This window comes from Mobula hypostoma, chromosome 7 (assembly GCF_963921235.1).
Source record: "Mobula hypostoma chromosome 7, sMobHyp1.1, whole genome shotgun sequence".
In the NCBI taxonomy this organism is placed as follows: domain Eukaryota; kingdom Metazoa; phylum Chordata; class Chondrichthyes; order Myliobatiformes; family Myliobatidae; genus Mobula; species Mobula hypostoma.
The window spans coordinates 15,523,124-15,543,647 of NC_086103.1; the positions used below are offsets into that span (position 1 = coordinate 15,523,124).

At 42.5% G+C, this 20,524-nt stretch overlaps 1 protein-coding gene across 3 annotated transcripts in view; it reads right to left on the reverse strand.

Annotated features, from left to right (window-relative positions):
• Positions 1–20,524, reverse strand: part of rnf130 (ring finger protein 130) — a 153,570-nt gene that overhangs the window by 52,348 nt on the left and 80,698 nt on the right. The gene's annotated exons all lie outside the window — the stretch shown is intronic.

Below are 20,524 nucleotides of genomic sequence, written 5' to 3' on the forward strand. Positions count from 1 at the left end.
CTCAGTTCCAAGGATCTACATTTTAGACTGTGCTAAGCTAAAATAGAGAACCTTAATCAAGATAGCGTTACAGGTCCTCCAACCAACCAACCTCTGATTTAGGCAGCCAGAAGCTGCCTAGGACATCTGTGATCCTCTGTTAGAAGCAGATGACTGCTTAGTTGTGAAATGCCTCACTAGTTAAAGACTTGTAGAGGTATAGAATCTTAGAAACAGGCCATATGGCCCATCTAGTCTGTACTGAACTCGTCCCATCGACCTGCACCTGGACCATAGCCATCCTTACCCCTCCCATCCATGTACTTATCAAAACTTCTCTTAAATATCACAATCAAACCTACATCCATCACTTCTGCTGGCAGCTCATTCCACACCCTCACCACCCTCTGAGTGAAGGGGTTCCCCCTCAGGTTCACCTTAAACATTTCACCTTTCACTCTTAATCCATACCTTCTAGTTCTAGTCTCACCCAACCTCCGTGGAGAAAGCCTGCTTGCGTTTACCCTGTCTATACTCCTCCTTTCTGAACTAAAAGGTAACCCATATTCTACTTTTTTATTACTCTGTAAATATTTTCCTATCTTAAATCTCACTAAGGTCACAGACATTCCTGTGCCTAGTGTCACTTTATGGACATACAATTGTGGTATATAAGCTACCTTGTCTATTTATATTTATTGTATTTTTTTATTGGGTTCGTTATCTTATTGTGTTTTTTGTGCTGCACTGGATCCGGAGTAACAATTATTTTGTTCTCCTTTACGTTTGTGCGCTGGAAATGACCTCAAACGATTTTAAATCTTACCAAATTTCAAAGCAATTCCCTGAAGGGAACATAATTCAAATGTTCCTTAAAATGGTACAATAATATTCAGAACGGTGTTCTCCAAACTCACTGTTGAGAGAACAAAGTGTTAAACGCAGGAGACTGAGGGTGAGAGTGATAATAAATCAGCCATGACAGGATGGCAGAGCAGACTCGAGCTGAATGGCTAAATTCTGCCCCTATGTCTTACGGTGTTATGGACATACAGCATCCTGTAACTACACATGCAGAGATAACAAAGAGCCTAGTTACACCAGAGATTTTATGCAGGAATTATTCTGACCTGAAAAATCTTTACTCTTCATAACTCACACTGCAGATTTGTTCAGTATGATTATCCAACAATGAATCATTCTCTGATATCAGGTGTAAAGTTACAAACAAATAACCTCTGAAATCTTATATTAGAACATTCACAGTTAATACGCTTAAATACTTGGTAAAGTACCATGTGCTTCAGCACTCTACATTACTTTCCTGGACATTTACACAAATATGATACCTCATTTCCCTACATAATTATCTGTCCAAGTTGCAATGTAAATACTATATTAACACAAGAGATTCTGCAGATGCTGGAAGTTCAGAGCAACACACACAAAATGCTGGAGGAACTCAGCAGGTCAGGCAGCATCAATAAAGGGGAATTAATGACCGATATTTTGGACTGAGACTCTTCATCGGTACTCTCCAAAGATGCTGCATCACTGCTGAGTTCCTCCAGCATTGTGTGTGTGTGTGTGTGTGTGTTACTTTAAGCACTAAATTCATTTTGGTTAATTTTCAGAATAATCAAGACAATTTACCAGTTTAAATCCAGTTTATAAGGAAAGATTGGAGAAACTTGGGACATGTTATCTAAAATGTTTGAGAGTTTAGAGAGCTTGCAAATGATTTTTAAAACAGGAGTACAAAATGAGAAGCTGAAACATTATTCTACATAAAGTTGTTGATAGGAACTCGAGGGAATAGGATTGGGTGTAATTGAGCAATAGATAAGTTTCAAGTTCAAGTTTAATTGTCATTCAACAAAACAGCATTCCTCTACAAATTTCTGGCATCAGAAATCTTTCATTTAGTTTGAATGTGTGGAATAAACAGATGACGAATTCTGAGAAATCAGAAAGAAATCTCGGAATCAATCAGAAATTATTTATAATAAGATGTAATGAGAAGACTGGATGAAGCAAGAAGGATCAAATACCCTTCCTTAGTTACAATAATCCTGTGAATGTGTACAGCATTTAGACAAGATATAATGACACAGGAACATGATAGGATTTACAGCACAGAATGCAAGTACGTTGCTTGGTTCTTTGACTTTGTATTGGGAAGATTACAGCCCATAATGTTCATTGACTCATTTCTTTTAAAAAGAGTGATAACAATTTAACCCAATGGGGTGATTCTTTTTCCATCAAAATTACATAACTTTCAAAAACTATACTTCGTTAGGAGCTTGAAGAGATTTGGTATGTCAACAAATACACTCAAAGACTTCTATCAATATACCATGGAGAGCATTCTGACAGGCTGCATCACTGTCTGGTTTTTGGGGGGGGGGGGGCGGTGCTATTGCACAAGACCAAAAGAAGCTGCAGAGGGTTGTAAATTTAGTCGGCTCCATCTTGGGTACTAGCCTACAAAGTACCCAGGACATCTTCAAGGAGTGGTGCCAGAAAGACAGCATCCATTATTAAGGACCTCCAGCAACCAGGGCATGCCCTTTTCTCACTGTTACCATCAGGTAGGAGATACAGAAGCCTGAAGGCTCACACTCAGCGATTCAGGAACAGCTTCTTCCCCTCTGCCATCTGATTCCGAAATGAACATTGAACCCTTGAACACTACCTCATTTTTAAACTATATATTATTTCTGTTTTTGTACAATTTTTAATCTATTCAATATACGTAATTGATCTAGTCATTTATTTATTATTATATTTTTTCCTTCTATATTATGTATTGCATAGAGCTGCTGTTGCTACATTAACAAATTTCATGACACATGCTGTTGATAATAAACCTGATTCTGAATTACAAAATTCTGTTATGACAATTTGTCAGTCAAAATTTTATGCTTTTAGGTACAATTGAACTTCTAAAAATTCTCTTTAAAAACATGTTGGGAAATATGTCATTGTTTATTGGGGAAGATTTCTTGGATTATAAGAAGTTATGGACTGCCGAATTGCTTTTCAGCTTTCTGTGGGGCAAAAAAACCTCTGCTGCCCCTTCCGACCTCTGCATTGCCAGATAAGATCCAAAGGCTAAATAGGGCTTGGAGAAAATCTCTTGCAGCTGTTGAAATTTATGTGAATAAAGGATTACAATGAAGGTGAGAAACTTTCAAAGATCAAACTTAAAGGTAGAGCACAAGGTCAATGGCAGTATTCTTAGCAGTCTAGAAGAAGGGGGATCTTAGAGTCTAAGTTCATCGATTCCTTAAAGTCACCACGCAAGTTAACAGCATGGTTAACAGGTGTATGGTGTGTTGGGGGACTAAGTTCAAGAGCCATGAGGTAATGTTGCAGTTCTATAAAACCCTGGTTAGACCACACTTGGAATATTATGTTAATTTCCGATCACTTCCTTATAGGATGTGGAATCATTAGAGAGGATGAAGAGGAGATTTACCAGGATTTTGCCTGGATTAGAGAGTATGTTTTATGAGAATAGGTTGAGCGAGCTAGGGCTTTTCTCTTTGGAATGAACGAGGATGAGAGGTGACTTGATGATAAGAGGCATAGATTGAGTGGACAGCCAGGGTCTTTTAGCCAGGGTGAAAATGACCAATACCAATTTGTCAATTAGGGTACTGTGCACAATTCTGATTTGATAGAGACAGATGTGAGAGTACAGAGGAACATCTGGAGAAACTTCTGAAATGCCCGCTTCGCGGCCACTGCTACTGTGTGGTCCAGAATCTCCAGAGAAGAAGGCCCCGAATCCTCAGCTTTGCTTATTTCTGCGGCTGGGGCGAGGTCGAAGGTGCTTAGCAGAGGATGGCGCTCGGGAGGCTGTACCTGAGGGGCTGGTCGGAGACTCGAAGTTTTCGGACGGACAGACTCAGTGTCGGCTAGACTCAGTGTCGGCTGTGGTTGGGTGCTTCCAATGCATCGGCAGTTGTCAGTGCCTGGAGGATTATGGCAGGGAGTTTCTCTCTTTGCCATCTGCTATCGGGGACTTGGGAGTTGATCGGGACTTTGAGACTTTTTTTTTAACCGTGCCCAGGTCTGCTCTTTATCAAATTATGGTATTGCTTTGCACTGCTGTAACTATATGTTATAATTATGTGGTTCTGTCAGTGTTAGTCTTTGGTTTGTCCTGTTTTTCTGTGATATCACTCTGGAGGAACATTGTATAATTTCTTAATGCATGTATGCATTTCTAAATGACAATAAACGAGGACTGAGTGTTCTCATAATCTAACTGTATCAGTCTCTGCCATTCCTTTGGGTTCATCAGATGTGTGGAGAGGGGAGCTTGCTATATGGGCAACAGCTTGCTCTGCATATTGTACTACTCAAGCTTGTGTATCTAGACAGCCAGGCTGAAACATCCATGGTCAACCCTGACCAACGGAGGTCTCACATCCCCCAGAGAATGGTGAGCGCCTGGAATGCACTGCCGGGGTGGATGGCAGAGGCAGATATAAGGATCATTTAAGAATATCTTAGAGGAAGAGTTAGATTGATTGTGGAGTATGTTTACTTAGGCCAGCACAACATCATGGGCCAAATAGCGCTTAATATGCTTTACTGTTCGATGTTTATCTGCACTATTTCCAGATCTCCATGTTACCTCTGTATGAAAAGAGGCAAGAGCCAGTGAAATCAAAGAGTAGTTCTGTATCCTTTGTTTCTCTTTTTCTCCCATGAGGTCGCTGGTGTTGTGTATTTAATATTTCAGTAACGCTTGAGTAATACTGTAAATATATTGTTTGATTATGTATTCTTTGTTATTCACATAATGCATTGCAGGTTATATTGTATGTAAAAGTATGTAAATGGCATAGGTTATATGTTTGCTTCTCACTTAGAGTAAAAACAAAACTAAGAACCATTCTGTTGGGCTCCTCTCTTTTCTTGCAATTAGTTTGATATTTTGGAGTTACAAAACATAATACAGATGCAGCTGTCTCTCCATTCTTTAAGAAGGGAGGAAGACAAAAGAAGGGAAATTATAGGCCGGTCAGTCTAACCTCAGTGGTTGGGAAAATGTTGGAATCCATTATTAAGGACAAGGTTTTGGGGTACTAGGAGACTAATGATAAAATAAGTCAAAGTCAGCATGTAGAGGGAAATCTTGCCTGACAAATCTGTTAGAATTCTTCGAGGAAGTAACAAATAGGGTGGACAAAGGAGAGACAGTGGATGTCACTTACTTAAACTTTCAGAAAGCATTTGATAAGGTGCCTGACATGAGGTTGCATAACAAGATAAAACCCTGTGGTGTTACAGAAAATATATTGGCATGGACAGAGGGATGGCTGACAGCGAGTGGGAATAAAGGGGGCCTTTTCTGGTTGGCTGCCGGTGAATAGTAGTGTTCCTCAGGGGTCAGTATTGGGACCGCTACTTTTCACTTTGTTTCTTAATGATTTAGATAGTGGAATTGATGGCTTTGTGGCAAAGTTTATGAATGATATGAAGATGGGTGCTGAGGAAGCAATGTGATTGCAGCAGGACTTGGACAAATGACTGAAGAATGGTCGTAGTCGGCAGCTGAATGTCCAAGGTTACATGTTGTATCAGAGAGATAGGAAGGTTGGCAGAGGGGGGTAGTGTGGCTCTGCTGGTAAAGAATGGCATCAAATCAATAGGAAGATGTGACATAGGATATGAAGTGTTGAATCTTTCTGGATTGAGTTAAGAAACTGTAAGGGTAAAAGGACACCGATGGCAGTTATATACAGGCCTCCCAACAGTAGCTGGGATGTGGACCACAGATTACAACAGGAAATTATAGTGGTATGAGAGAGGAGTTGGCCAAAGTAAATTGGAAGGCGATGCTGGCAAGGATGATAGCAGAGCAGCAATGGTGTCAGTTTTTGGGGAAAATGAGGAAGATGTATTTCAAAAACAAAGAAATACTTAAATAGCAAAATAGTACAACTGTGGCTGACAAGGAAAGTCAAAGCTAATGTAAAAGCAAAAGAGAAGGCATACAACCAAGCAAATATTAGTGGAAGACAGAGAATTGGGAAGCTTTTAAAACCCTACAGAGGGCAACTAAAAGAATCATTAGGAGGGAAAAGGTGAAATATGAAAGCAAACCAACAAACAATATCAAAGTGGATAGTAAAAGCTTTTAAGTATGAAAAAAAAAATAAGAGAGATGAGAATGGATATAGGGCCACTAGAAAATGAAGCTGGTGAAATAAGAATGAGGGACAAGGAGATGGCAGATGAACTAAATGAGTATTTTGCAGCAGAGTTCACTGCGGAAGTCACTAGCAGTGTGTCAGATGTGGAAGGGTGTGAGGGAAGAAAAGTGAGTGTGGTTACTATTACAAGGGAGAAAGTGCTCAAAAAGCTGAAAGACCCAAGGTACATAAGTTACGCAGACCAGGTGAATTGCACCCTAGGGTTCTGAATGAGGCAGTGGTAGACATTGTGGGGGCATTAGAAATGATCTTTCAAAAATCATTAGACTCTGACATGGTGCCAAAAGACTGGAACATTGCAAGTGTCACTCCACTCTTTAAGAAAGGAAGGAGGCAGCAGTAAGAAAATTATAGACCAGTCAGCCTGACCTCAGGTTTGGGAAGATGTTGGAGTCAATAGTTAAGGATGAGGTTATGGAGTACTTGGTGACAGGATAAGATAGGACGAAGACAGCGCGGTTTCCTTAAGGGAAAATCTTGCCTGACGAACCTGTTGTAATTCCTTGAGGAGATTATACATAGGATAGATAAAGGGGATGCAGCAGATGTTGTATATTTGGACTTTCAGAAGGCCTTTGAAAAGGTGCCACACATGAGGCTGCTTACCAAGTTAAGAGTCCATGGTATTACAGAGAAGTTATTAACATGGTTAGAGCATTGGCTGATCGGTAGGAGGCAGCAAGTGGGAATAAAAGGATCATTTTCTGGTTGGCTGCCAGTGACTAATGGCGTTCTGCAGGGGTCAGTGTTGGGACCACTCTTTTTTGTTCTGTATATCAATGATTTAGATGATGAAATAGATGGTTTTGTTGTCAAGTATGCAGATGATTCGAGGATTGGTGGAGGGGCAGATGGTGTTGAGGAAACAGGTAGGCTGCAGAAGAATGGGCAAGAAAGTGGCAAATGAAATACAGTGTTGGAAAATGCATGGTTATGCACTTTGGTAGTAGAAATAGATGTTCAGACTATATTCTCAATGGGGAGAAATCTAAAAATCTGAGATGCAAAGGGACTTGGAAGTCCTTGTGCAGCACACCATAAAGGTCAACTTGTAGGTAGAGTTGGTAGTGAGGAAGGCAAATGTAATGTTAGCATTCATTTCAAAAGGTCAAGAATACAAGAGCAGGGGTGTTTTGTTGAGGCTTTATAAGGCACTGGTGAGGCCTCACCTTGAGTATTGTGAACAGTTTTGGGCTCCTCATCTAAGAAAAGGTGTGCTGGCATTTGAAATGGGTTCAGAAGAGGTTTACAAGGATGTTTCCAGAAATGATAGGGTTATCATGCGAGGTACGTTTAATAGCTCTGGGTCTGTACTAGCTGGATTTCAGAAGGATGAAGTGGGGTCTCATTGAAACCTCTTGAATATTGAAAGGCCTAGACAGTTGATTTGGACAGAACGTTTCCCATGGTGGGGAAGTCTAGGACAAGAGGGCACTGCCTCAAAATAGAGGAGCATCCATTTAAAACAGGTGTATAGATTTTTTTTCAGCCAGAGGGTGGTGAATTTGTGGAATTTATTACTACAAACAGCTGTTGAAGGCCAAGTCGTTGGGTGTATTTGATAGGTTCTTGATTGGACATGGCATCAGAGGTTATGGGGAGAAGGCTGGGGAGTGGGGCTGAGGAGGGGGAGAGAAGAATAAGCCAAAATTGAATGGCAGAGCAGACTGATGGGCCTTTGATGGGCCAAATGGCTTATTTCTGCTTCTATGTCTTATGGTCTTAAATTGGAAGAATAGACAAAAAAGTGGCAGATGGAGTACACTGTTTGGAAATGATAATGCGTTTTGATAAAGAGAACAATAGTGTAGTGGTATCTGAATGGAGAGAAAATTCAAACATCAGAGATGCAAAGGGACTTTGGAATTCTTGTGCAAGACTCCCAGAAGGTTAGTTCGCAGGTTGAGTCTGTGGTAAAGAAGGCAAATGTAATGCTGACATTTATTTCAAGGGAAATGGAACATAAAAATGAGGAGATAATGCTGAAGCTTTTATAAGACAAAGACCAGGCCACACTTGGGAGTACTGTCCATAGTTTTGGACCCCTTATTTCAGAAAGGATGTATTGTTATTGGAGAGAGTCCAGAGGAGGTTCACGAAGCTGATTCTGGGAATGAAGAGGTTAACATTTGAGGAGCATTTGGCAGCTTTGGGCCCGTACTCACTGGAATTTAGAAGAATGTCGGGGGGGGGGGGCGGAATCTCATTGCAACCTACAGAATGTTGAAAAGACTAGATAAGGTGGATGTGGACAGGATGTTTCCTCTGGTGGGGGTATGCAGAACTAGAGGGCACAGCCTCAAAATTGAAGGGGTGACCTTTTGGAATAGAGGTAAGAAGGAAATTTTTTTCCAGCCTCCACTATATTCGGGCATATATTAAACATATATTAAAAGCGGCAAATGTGATTTATATTAAGGTGATATTTTCTACTGATATCTCTTGTAAATCAACCAACTCTCACAGCTATGTTGACTATAGCTCTTTCCACCCCTGAAAAAAAATTTTCCCCTTTCTCAATTTCTTTGACTCTGTCGCATTTGTTCCCAGGATAAGGCTTTCCTTTCTAGAACATCAGAGATGTCCTCCTCCTTCAAAGAACAGGGTTTCCCTTCCTCTAACATTGATGCTGCCCTCACCTGCATCTCCTCCATTTCTCGAACATTTACCCTCACTCTATCTTCATGCTGCCTTAACAGGGATAGAATTCCTCTTGTTCTTCCCTAACATGCCATGAGTCTCTGCATCCAGCACATCATTCTCCACAACTTCCACAATCTTTAATGGGATTCTACCACCAAATACAGCTATACCTACCCCCCACTCACTCTCCGCTTTCCACAGAGATTGTTCCCTCCTGGCACTTATCCCTGCAAGTGGAAGGAATGCTACACCTACCCATTCGCCTCCTCCCTCACATCCATTCAAAGGAAATCTATTGGGGTTATCGACTGTATCCAGTGCTCTCAATGTGGCTTCCTCTGCATTGGCGAGGCAGAAGGCTAGAGCTGTGGCTTTTAGGTCCGGGGATACGGGTCGTAACACGGAATCCAGGCGTGAACTCCGGAAAACCATTAAGGGCGCCAAGAGGCAATATCGAGCCAAGTTGGAAGCCCAGGCTAACCAGAGGGATGTCAGTAGACTATGGCAGGGTCTAAATGAGATCACTGGGCACAAAGAAAAGGCTGGGAATATCAATAACTATGACGCTTCTCTTCCTGACGAACTTAACGTATTCTACGCAAGATTAGAACAGAAGAGGAGCGTCCCGCTCCCTCCGAATGAACTGGACCTGGTGGCATCGAGATTCATCGTCACTGAGGAGGACATTAGAAAGGCCTTCTTGAAGATAAATCCAAGGAGGGCGATGGGCCCAGATGGTGTCCAGGGACGGGTTCTCCGGGCCTATGCAAGCGAGCTAGCTGGAGTGTTTGCTGACATCTTCAACTGCTCCTTGCTTCAGTCTAAGATCCCCTCGTGTGTTAAGAAAGCAACGATAATCCCGGTGCCGAAGAAGAGCAAGGTGGCATGCCTGAATGACTATCGACCTGTGGTTCTGACATCAATTGCTATGAAGTGCTTTGAATAATTGGTTATGGCACACATCAACCACAGCCTACCAGTCAACCTTGACACTTTGCAATTCGCCTACTGGGACAACAGGTCAACGGCAGATGCCATATCTCTGGCCCTACGTTCCTCTTTAGAACACCTGGAGAATAAAGACGCATATGTAAGGCTCCTTTTCATTGACTACAGCTCTGCCTTTAATACCAACATTCCAAATAAACTGATTCTTAAGCTCTGGAACCTGGGCCTTAACACTCAGATCTGCAGCTGGATCTTCAACTTCCTCAGACAGGTCCCAAGCTGTAAAAATAGGGGACAAGCTCTCCTCTACAATCACTCTGAGCACCGGTGCCCCACAAGGCTGTGCACTCAGCCCCCTGCTGTACTCACTGTTCACCCATGATTGTGTAGCCAAGTTTCCATCGAACTCAATATATAAGTTTGCTGCTGACACAACAATTGTAGGCCGTATCTCAGGTAATGATGAGTTTTGAGTACAGAGAGGAAATTAAGAACCTGGTGGCATGGTACAAAGACAATAACTTGTTCCTCAACGTCAGCAAGACAAAGGAATTGGTTGTTGACTTCAGAAGGAGTAGCGGACCGCACCACCCCATTTACATCGGTGGTGTGCAAGTGGAACAGGTCAAAAGCTTTAAGTTCCTCGGGGTCAATATCACAAATGACCTGACTTGGTCCAACCAAGCAGAGTCCACTGCCAAGAAGGCCCACCAGCACCTTTACTTCCTGAGAAAGCTAAAGAAATTTGGCCTGTCCCCTAAAACCCTCACTGATTTTTATAGATGCACCATAGAAAGCATAAGGTTATTGTGATGGGAGATTTTAACTTTCCTAATATTGATTGGCATCTCCTTAGAGCAAGCGGTTTAGATGGGGTGGGGTTTGTTAGGTGTGTTCAGGAAGGTTTTCTGATGCAATATGTAGATAAGCCAACCAGAGGAGAGGCTGTACTTGATATGGTAATGGGAAATGAACATGGTCAGGTGTCAGATCTCGGTGGGAGAGCAGTTTGAAAGTACTGATCACAACTCTATCTCCTTTACCTTAGCGCTTGAGTGGGATAGGAGCAGACAATTTGGAAAACATTTAGTTGGGGTAGGGGGAAATATGATGCCATTAGGCAGGAAATTAGGAACATAAATTGGGAGCGGATGTTCTCAGGGAAATGCATGGCAGAAATGTGGCACAGGGTTCTGCATAGGTATGTTCCATTCAGGCAGGGAAAGGATGGTAGAGTTAAAGAACCATAGTGTACAAAGTGTAGGGTTCTCAGTAATATTAACTGGTAACTGCTAATTATAAAATGGCTCCTCTGAAGTGTAATAATGAAATGGCTTCTTTGCAATGTTAACTATGAGGTAATGTTCTCTGTAGCTGAAATGTTTGGGTTACAGTTATAGATAACGGAGGAACTAACCAACAGAAGCTATGTGGGAACCTGGGTGAGTGTGTGGGTTTCTTTAGGAGGAGAACCAAAGAGGAGGGATGGGCTGGACGCATTCTGGTCGACCACCGTGGTTGGTCTCAGGCGGCAGGTCGAGGAGGTCGGCAGAGATTGAATAGTGGAACGAAGACCCCGATAATTGAGCTCCAATGGTTGTGCACAAAGTGGCTGAACTCTGATAAGTTTGGCGCTTTTTACTTCCCTTTTATATTGTATCTCTATTAATTACATAGTTCCAGTAAGATTTATAAAGTGTAATCTGTAAATCGTACATTGTGTGCTGTCTGATACTTGACGTGTGAGTTTGTACCAGGTGGCATTACACAGCAACTACACAAACATGAGACATGGTTTGCCAAGCAGACGGGGTTTCCCCTAGATAAACACGGGCCAATAGCCCTGGGCGTTACAAAAGTATGTAGAAAATCTAGTTAAGAAGAAAAGAAAGCTTACAAAAGGTTCAAGAAACCAGGTACCGTTGGAGCTCTAGAAAATTACAAGGTTGCTAGGAAGGAGCTTAAGAATGGAATTAGGAAGCCAGAAGGGGTCATCAGAAGGCCTTGATGAGCAGGATTAAGGAAAACCCCAATGCATTCTACAAGTATGTGAAGAGCAAGAGGATGAGTCATGTGAGAATAGGACCAATCGGTTCAATAGTGGAAACGTGTGCATGGAGTTGGAGGAAGTAGTGGAGGTACTTAATGAATACTTTGCTTCAATATTCACCGGGGAAAAGTTCTTTGTAATTGTGGGAATGGCTTACAGCGGACTGAAACGCTTGAGCATATAGACATTAAAAAGAGGATATGCTGGAGCTTTTGAAAAGCATTAAGTTAGATAAGTCACTGGGACCGGATGAGATATACCCCAGGCTACTGTGGCAAGTGAGGGAGGAGATTACTAAGCCTCTTGCGATGATCTTTGCATCATCAATAGGGATAGGAGAAGTACTGGAGGACTAGATGGTTGCAAATGTTGTTCCCTTGTTCAAGAAAGGGTGTAGAGATAACCCAGGAAATTATAGACCAGTGAGTCTGACTTCAGTGGTGGGCAAGTTGTTGGAGAAGATCCTGAGAAGCAGGACTTATGAGCATTTGGAGAGACATAATCTGATTAGAGATAGTCAGCATGGTTTTGTCAAGGGCAAGAAGTGCCTTACGAGCCTGATTGAATTGTTTGAGGATGTAGCAAACACACTGATGAAGGTAGAGCGGTGAATGTAGTGTATATGGATTTCAGTAAGGTACTTGATAAGGTTCGCCATGCAAGGATCCTTCAGAAAGTAAGGAGGCATGGGATCCAAGGAGACCTTGCTTTGTGGATCCAGAATTGGCTTGCCCACGGAAGGCAAAGGGTGGTTGTAGATGGGTCATATTCTGCATAGAGGATGGTGACTAGTGGTGTTCCGCAGGGATCTGTTCTGGGACCCCTCCTCTTTGTGATTTTTATAAATGATCTGGATGAGGAAGTAGAAGGGTGGGTTTATTAAACTTGCCGATGACACAAAGTTTGGGGGTGTTGTGGATAGTCTGGAGGGCTGTCACAGGTTACAGCAGGACATTGGTAGGATGCAGAACTGGGCTGAGAAGTGGCAGATGGACTTCAACCCAGATAAGTATAAAGTGGTTCATTTTGGTAGGTCCAATTTGAGAACAGAATATAATATTAATGGTAAGACTCTTGGCAGTGTGGAGGACTTGGGGTCTGTGTCGACAGGACACTCAAATCTGCAGCACAGGTTGACGGTGTAGTTAAGAAGGCGTATAGTGTGTTGGCCTTTATCAACCGTGGGATTGAGTTCAAGTGCTGCGAGGTAAGGTTGCAGCTATATAACACTTTGATCAAATCCCACTTGGAGTACTGTGTTCAGTTCTGGTCACCTCACTACAGGAAGGATGTGGGTACTATGGAGAGAGTGCAGAGGAGATTTACAAGGACGTTGTCTGGATTGGAGAGCGTACTTTATGTGAGTAGGTTGAGTGTACTCGGCCTTTTCTCCTCGGAGTGATGGAGGATGAGAGGTGACCTGATAGAGGTGTACAAGATGATGTGGGGCACTGATCGCGTGAATAGCCAGAGGCTTTTTCCCATGGTTGAAATGGCTAACACGAGGGGCATGGTTTTAAGGTACTTGGAAATAGGTACTGATGGGATGTCAGGGGTATGTTTTTCACACAGAGTGGTAGGTGTGTGGAATGTACTACCGGTGGTGGTGGTGGAAGTGGATACAATAGGGTCCATTAAGAGACTCTTAGATAGGTACATGGAACTTAGAAAAAATAGATGGCTATGCGCTAGGGAAATTCTATTCAGTCTCAAGAGTAGGTTACATGGTCTGCACAACATTGTGGACTGAAGGGCCTGTAACGTGCTGTAAATTTCTATGTTATATGTTTTACAATATTACTGAAATATTAAATACACAGCACGAATACCCACATATCACAACAATGGTGTGTAGAACAGCATCTTGATCGTACAGCATGTCAAACCTTTAAGTAGATGGGCGATAGCAGCAAAAGACCACGAACACACACTAAGTGTAAAAGTAAATTGTTACTGTACAAACATCACCACCACAGGGCTTGTTCCTGCACTGTACTTTTCTGTGATATAAGACTAATTCAAGCAAATCTTTTGTTTTCTTTTTATCATTATTCACCTTTAGCTGAGGAGTAAGTGGTTGCAAATTGCTTTTTGATGGAAAATGTATTCTGCTCACCCAGCAGAAAGACAATTTAGTGGAAGGAAAGAAGATGGAATCAGCACATTTTCACTTCCTCTAACTCAAGATAATTCAAGTTCATAAGCAATACTCTTTTGTAGTTAGATCAAACGTTAACAATAAATGACCTGCAGTGAAGCTATCTGCTGGAACTATCTACCAGTCAGCCACTTAATCCAAACAGTTATCAAACTGTACTGTAAAATATTAGACTTCACATCCATCTCCACAGAGAACATAAACATGAGAGATTCTGCAGATTCTGGAAATCCAGATTAACATTTACAAAATACTGGAGAAACTCAGCAGGGTAGGCAGCATCTATGGACAGGAATACACAGTCTGCCGTACTTCTCTACATCTACAAATGTAATTTTCATTAAAAAGCTTTAAATTCAAGTGCAATTTTCTTCCATTTAAAAATGTTTATTCAATACTCTCAAACCTATTTTTTTTGCAAAGATTATTGTTGGCGTGTGGCCAAGTGGTTAAGGCATTCGTCTAGTGATTTGAAGATCACTAGTTCGAGCCTTGGTGGAGGCAGCGTGTGTGTCCTTGAGCAAGGCACTTAACCACACATTGCTCTGCGATGACGCCGGTGCCAAGCTGTATGGGTCCTAATGCCCTTCCCTTGGACAACATCAGTGGCGTGGAGAGGGGAGACTTGCAGCATGGGCAACTGCTGGTCTTCCATACAACCTTGCCCAGACCTGCGCCCTGGAAACCTTCCAAGTTGCAAATACATGGTCTCATGAGACTAACGGATGCCTATACATGTCAAACCAGTTCATCTTCACGCATCTGAGGACTTCCATGCAACTGTCATTGAGATCCTTTAGAATAAAAAAAACAAGGGAAATGACTGATCACCTTCACTAGAATACTTGAATTACTGAGTTTATAACTGTGTTCTCATGGCATGCATGTATATTCATTGAACAGCTACAAAATTTGCCTACCGGAGCAACAGGTCAACGGCAGATGCCATCTTTCTGGCCCTACATTCCTCCTTAGAACACCTGGAGAATAAAGACGCATACGTAAGGCTCCTTTTCATTGACTACAGCTCTGCCTTTAATACCATCATTCCAAATAAACTGATTCCTAAGCTCCGGAACCTGGGCCTTAACACTCAGATCTGCAGCTGGATCTTCAACTTCCTCACAGACAGGACCCAGGCTGTAAAAATAGGGGACAAGCTCTCCTCTACAATCACTCTGAGCACCGGCGCCCCACAAGGCTGTGTACTCAGCCCCCTGCTATACTCACTGTACACCCATGATTGTGTCGCCAAGACTCCATCAAACTCAATATATAAGTTTGCTGATGACACAACAATTGTAGGCCATATCTCAGGTAGTGATGCGTTTGAGTACAGAGAGGAAATTAAGAACCTGGTGGCATGGTGCGAAGACAATAACCTATCCCTCAACGTCAGCAAGACGAAGGAATTGGTTGTTGACTTCAGAAGGAGTAGCGGACCACACTACCCAATTTACATCGGTGGTGCGCAAGTGGAACAGGTCAAAAGCTTTAAGTTCCTCGAGGTCAATATCACAAATGACCTGACTTGGTCTAACTAAGCAGAGTCCAGTGCCAAGAAGGCCCACCAGCACCTTTACTTCCTGAGAAAGCTAAAGAAATTTGGCCTGTCCCCTGAAACCCTCACTAATTTTTATAGGTGCGCCGTAGAAAGCATTCTTCTAGGGTGCATCACAACCTGGTATGGAAGTTGCCCTGTCCAAGACCGGAAGAAGCTGCAGAAGATCGTGAACACAGCCCAGCACATCACACAAACCAATCTTCCGTCCTTGGACTCACTTTACACCACACGCTGTCAGAGCAGTCCTGCCAGGATAATCAAGGATACTACCCACCCAGCCAACACACTTTTCGTCCCGCTTCCCTCCGGGAGAAGGCTCAGGAGCTTGAAGACTCGTACGGCCAGATTTTGAAACAGCTTCTTTCCAACTGTGATAAGATTGCTGAATGGATCCTGACCCAGATCTGGGCCGTACTCTCCAAATATCCGGACTTGCCTCTCGGTTTCTTTTCTCCACTACCTTACTTCCCCTTTTCTGTTTTCTATTTATAATTTATAATTTAAATTTTTAATATTTACTATCGATTTGTAATCCAGGGAGCACGAAGCGCAGAATCAAATATCGCTGTGACGATTGTACACTCTACTATCAATTGTTTGGCGACATTAAAGTAAAGTAAAATAAAGTAGACATTCCTTACAGGAAAAAAAGGGAAAATCTGCAGATGCTAGAAATCCAAACCCAGGTCCTGATGAAGGGTCTCAGCCCGAAATGTTGACTATACTCTTTTCATAGATACTGCCTGGCCTGCTGAGTTCCTCCAGCATTTTGTGTGTGTTGCCAACAGGAAAATCTTTATTTACTATCCATTTTTGGTTAATCAGATCAAATGCCACTATAATACACCAATAAGGACTGTCTATTTGAGACAGAAATATTTAAATTGTGCTAGCTTCAAAATAACTGCTTGCTAATATGCAGAAATAATATTAATTTATCTTATTACTTATGCAACTGTATTATAAACAATCTGTATAATAGCCGATGAAGGAAGCTTAACAAAGGAGAAAATGAAAAACTGCTTTTGTGATTTTGTAAGCTGTTTACAAGAATGGAAAAATTAAAATCAGATTAAAAGGGCAACATTTAATGGATTTCCCCGAGCAGAACTGATAAGTAAAATGGTAACTGCTGACACATTACTAATATAAAGCAATAAATAGTCAAGGAAATGTACCTATTTTTTGGTACAAAAGAGAGTGGTTGCAGAATATTCTTGAAGGGGAGATTGAGCAGCTGGAGATCGTGGTACATGTTGGTACCAATGACATAAGCAGGAGTGGGGTAGAGGTCCTGCGCAGTAAGTTTAGGGAGTTAGGAAGGAGGCTCAGGAGCAGGATCTCCAATTGGTAATCTCTGGATTACTCCCGGTGCCACGAGCTAGGGAAAGTCAGAACAGGAAGATAGCACAGATGAATAAGACACTGAGGAAATGGTGCAAGGGGCAGGGTTTCAAGTTCTTGGATCACTGGAACCTTTTCTGGGGAAGATGTGACATGAACAAATGGGACAGGTTGCACCTGAACTTGAGGGGAACCAACAACCTGGGAGGGAGTTTTGTAAATGCTAGTTGGGGAGGGTTTAAACTAGATTTGCAGGGGGGTGGGAACTTAAGTGAAGAGGCCTTCTTCATTTCTTCACGAAGTGGATTTTCAGAAGGCCTTTGACAAGGTGCCACACATGAGGCTGCCTAGCAAGGTAACAGCCCTTGGAATTACAGCGAAGTTACTAGCATGGGTGGAGCATTGGCTGGTCAGCAGAAAACAGAGAGTGGGAATAAAGGGATCCCATTCTGGCTGGCTGCCGGTTACCAGTGGAGTTCCACAGGCGTCGGTGTTGGGACCGCTACTGATTTGGACTGCAGTATTAATGGATTTGTGGCTAAATTTGCCAATGATACAAAGATAGGTGGAGGAGCAGGTAGTGTTGAGGAAACAGAGAACCTGCAGAGAGACTTAGATAGTTTAGGGGAATGGGCAAAGAAGTGGCAAATGAAATACAATGTTGGAAAGTGTAGGGTCATGCAATTTGGTGCAAGAAATAAATGGGCAGACTATTATTTAGATGGGGAGAGAATTCAAAATGCAGAGATGCAAAGGGACTTGGGAGTCCTTGTGCAAGATACCCTAAAGATTAACCTCCAGGTTAAGTCGGTTGTGAAGAAGGCGACTGCAATGTTAGCATTCATTTCTAGAGGTATAGAACATAAGAGCAGGAATGTGACGTTGAGACTCTATAAGGCACTCGTGAGACCACACTTGGAGTATTGTTTGCAGTTTTAGGCTTCTTATTTTAGAAAGGATATACTAATGTAGCCCCCTGGTAAGCCTCAGACTCGCTCAGCTCGCTTTCGTCTAGGGGGAGCAGCCTTCAGCCCCGCCAAACTGGGTAATCAGGTTTGTGTGGATACTGTGTGATGTACCCCATCCCGCCAAATGACAGACAATACACTATATCAGATTAAATGATTACACTTTATAGATCTTACTGGAACTATGCAATTAATAGAGATAAAATATAAAAGGAAAGTAAAAGGCACCAAACTTATCAAAGTTCAACCACTTTGTGCAGAACAGTTGGAGCTCAATTAACGGGGTCCTGTTTCCACCATTCGATTCCCTCCGACCCCCTCGACCCACCGCCTGGGACCAATCATGGTGGTCAACCAGACGCTCCACACAAGTCTGTTTTCGTCTTCTCTCCTTGCCGAAGACCCTGGGCCTCGGACTACCGCTCGGGGTCCATTCTGCCGCCCAGCTTACAGCATGGCGTCTCTTCTCTCTGTCCCCATCGCGCCTTCTGCCTCAAAGCCCGCGCAAACAACAGCTTACAGACACACAAAAAAGAATAACATCTATCTCAATCGGTTAGCAAATGAATATAATTCTCTTATCAGTAATTATAACCCAAACAAACGACGAGAGAGAAGCACTTTCTCAGCAGTTAACATAACAAACAAGCCATTTTATTACAACATAACAAAGAAACCATTTTTATTAGCCTTAGCGGTAACATAAAAGAAGAAACCCCTTTCACTAACATTGGAGAGGGTTCAGAGAAGATTCATAAGAATGATTCCAGGAAAGAAAGGGTTACCATATGAAGAACGTCTGGCAGCTCTTGGACTGTATTCCCTGGAGTTCAGGAGAATGAGGGTGGATCTCATAGAAATATTCCGAATGTCAGAAGGCCTGAACAGTTTAGATATAGCAAAGTTATTTCCAATGGTAAGGGATTCTAGGACAAGAGGGCACGACTTCAGGATGGAAGGACATCCATTTAGAACTGAGATGTGGAGAAATTACTTTAGTCAGAGGGTGGTAAATTTGTGGAATTTGCTGCCACGAGTGGCTGAAGAGACCAAGTCAATGGGTGTATTTAAGGCAGAGATAGATAGGTTCTTGATAAACCAGGGCATCAAATGGTATGGGGTGAAGTCAGGGAAGTGGGGATTGAATGGTGGAGCACACTCGATGGGCCAAATGGCCTACTTCTGCTCCTATGTCTTATGGTCTTATGGCAGAGGTTGGGGTGGTTAGCGCATAAGTAGAGACAGCTTGTAGGGAGTTTGTGTTGAAGGATAAGCAGATGATAGAGCAAAGATACACTCAGCAAGATGGTTTGAGATGTGTCTATTTTAATGCAAGGAGTATCATAAACAAGGTGGATGAACTTACAGCGTGGATCAATACCTTGGAACTGTGACACTGTGGCCATTACAGAGACTTGGATGTCTCAGGAGCAGGAATGGCTGCCAAGTGTGCCAGCTTTAAATGTTTCAAAAAGAACAGAGAGAGAGGCAAAAGAGGTGGGAGCGTGGTGTTGCTAATCAGGGATAGTACCACGGCTGCAGAAAAGGAGGAAGTCATGGAGAGATGGTATACCGAGTCAGTGTGGGTGGAAGTCAGAAAGAGGAAAGGGGCAATAACTCTACTGGGTGTTTTTTTTTAATAGATCCCCAATAGTGATAGGGATATCGAGGAGCAGATAGGGAGGCAGATTCTGGAACGGTGCAATAATGGGGTTGTTGTGATGGATGATTTTAACTTTCCTAATATTAACTGGCATCCTTAGAGCAAGTGGTTTAGATGGGGTGGAGTTTGTTAGGTGTGTTCAGCAAGGTTTCCTGATGCAATATGTAGATAAGCCAACCAGAGGAGAGGCTGTACTTGATCTGGTGGGGAAATGAACATGGTCATGTGTCAGATCTCTCAAGTGGGACAGCATTTTGGAGGTACTGATCACAACTCCACCTCCTTTACCAATTTGGGAAACCATTTAATTGGGGTAGGGGGAAATATGATGTTACTAAGCAGGAGCTTGAGAACATAAATTGGGAGCAGATGTTCTCAGGGAAATGCATGGCAGAAATATGGCAAATGTTCAGGGAATATTTGCATGGCGTTCTGCATTGGTATGTTTCATTGAGGCAGGGAAAGGATGGTAGGATAAAAGAACCATGGTGTACAAAGGACATAGAAAATCTAATTAAGAAGAAAAGCTTACGAAAGGTTCAAGAAACTTGGTACTGTTAAGAGCTCTAGAAAATTACAAGGGTGTCAGGAAAGAGCTCAAGAATGAAATTAGGAGAGCTAGAAGGGGCAATGTGAAGGCTTTGGTGAGCAGGATTAAAGAAAACCCCAAGGCATTCTAGAAGTATGTGAAGAGCAACAGGATGAGCCGTGTGAGAGTAGGACCAATCAGGAGTGATAGTAGAAACATGTGCATGGAGTTAGAGGAGGTAGTGGAGGTACTTAATGAATCCTTTGCTTCAGTATTCACCAGTTTAAAGGACCTTGGCAACTGTAGGGATGGCTTACAGTGGACTGAAATGCTTGAGCATTTAGACATTAAGAAAGAGGGTGTGCTGGAGCTTTTGAAAGCTATTAAGTTAGCTAAGTCACCAGGACCGGATGAGGTATACCCCAGGCTACTGTGGCAAGTG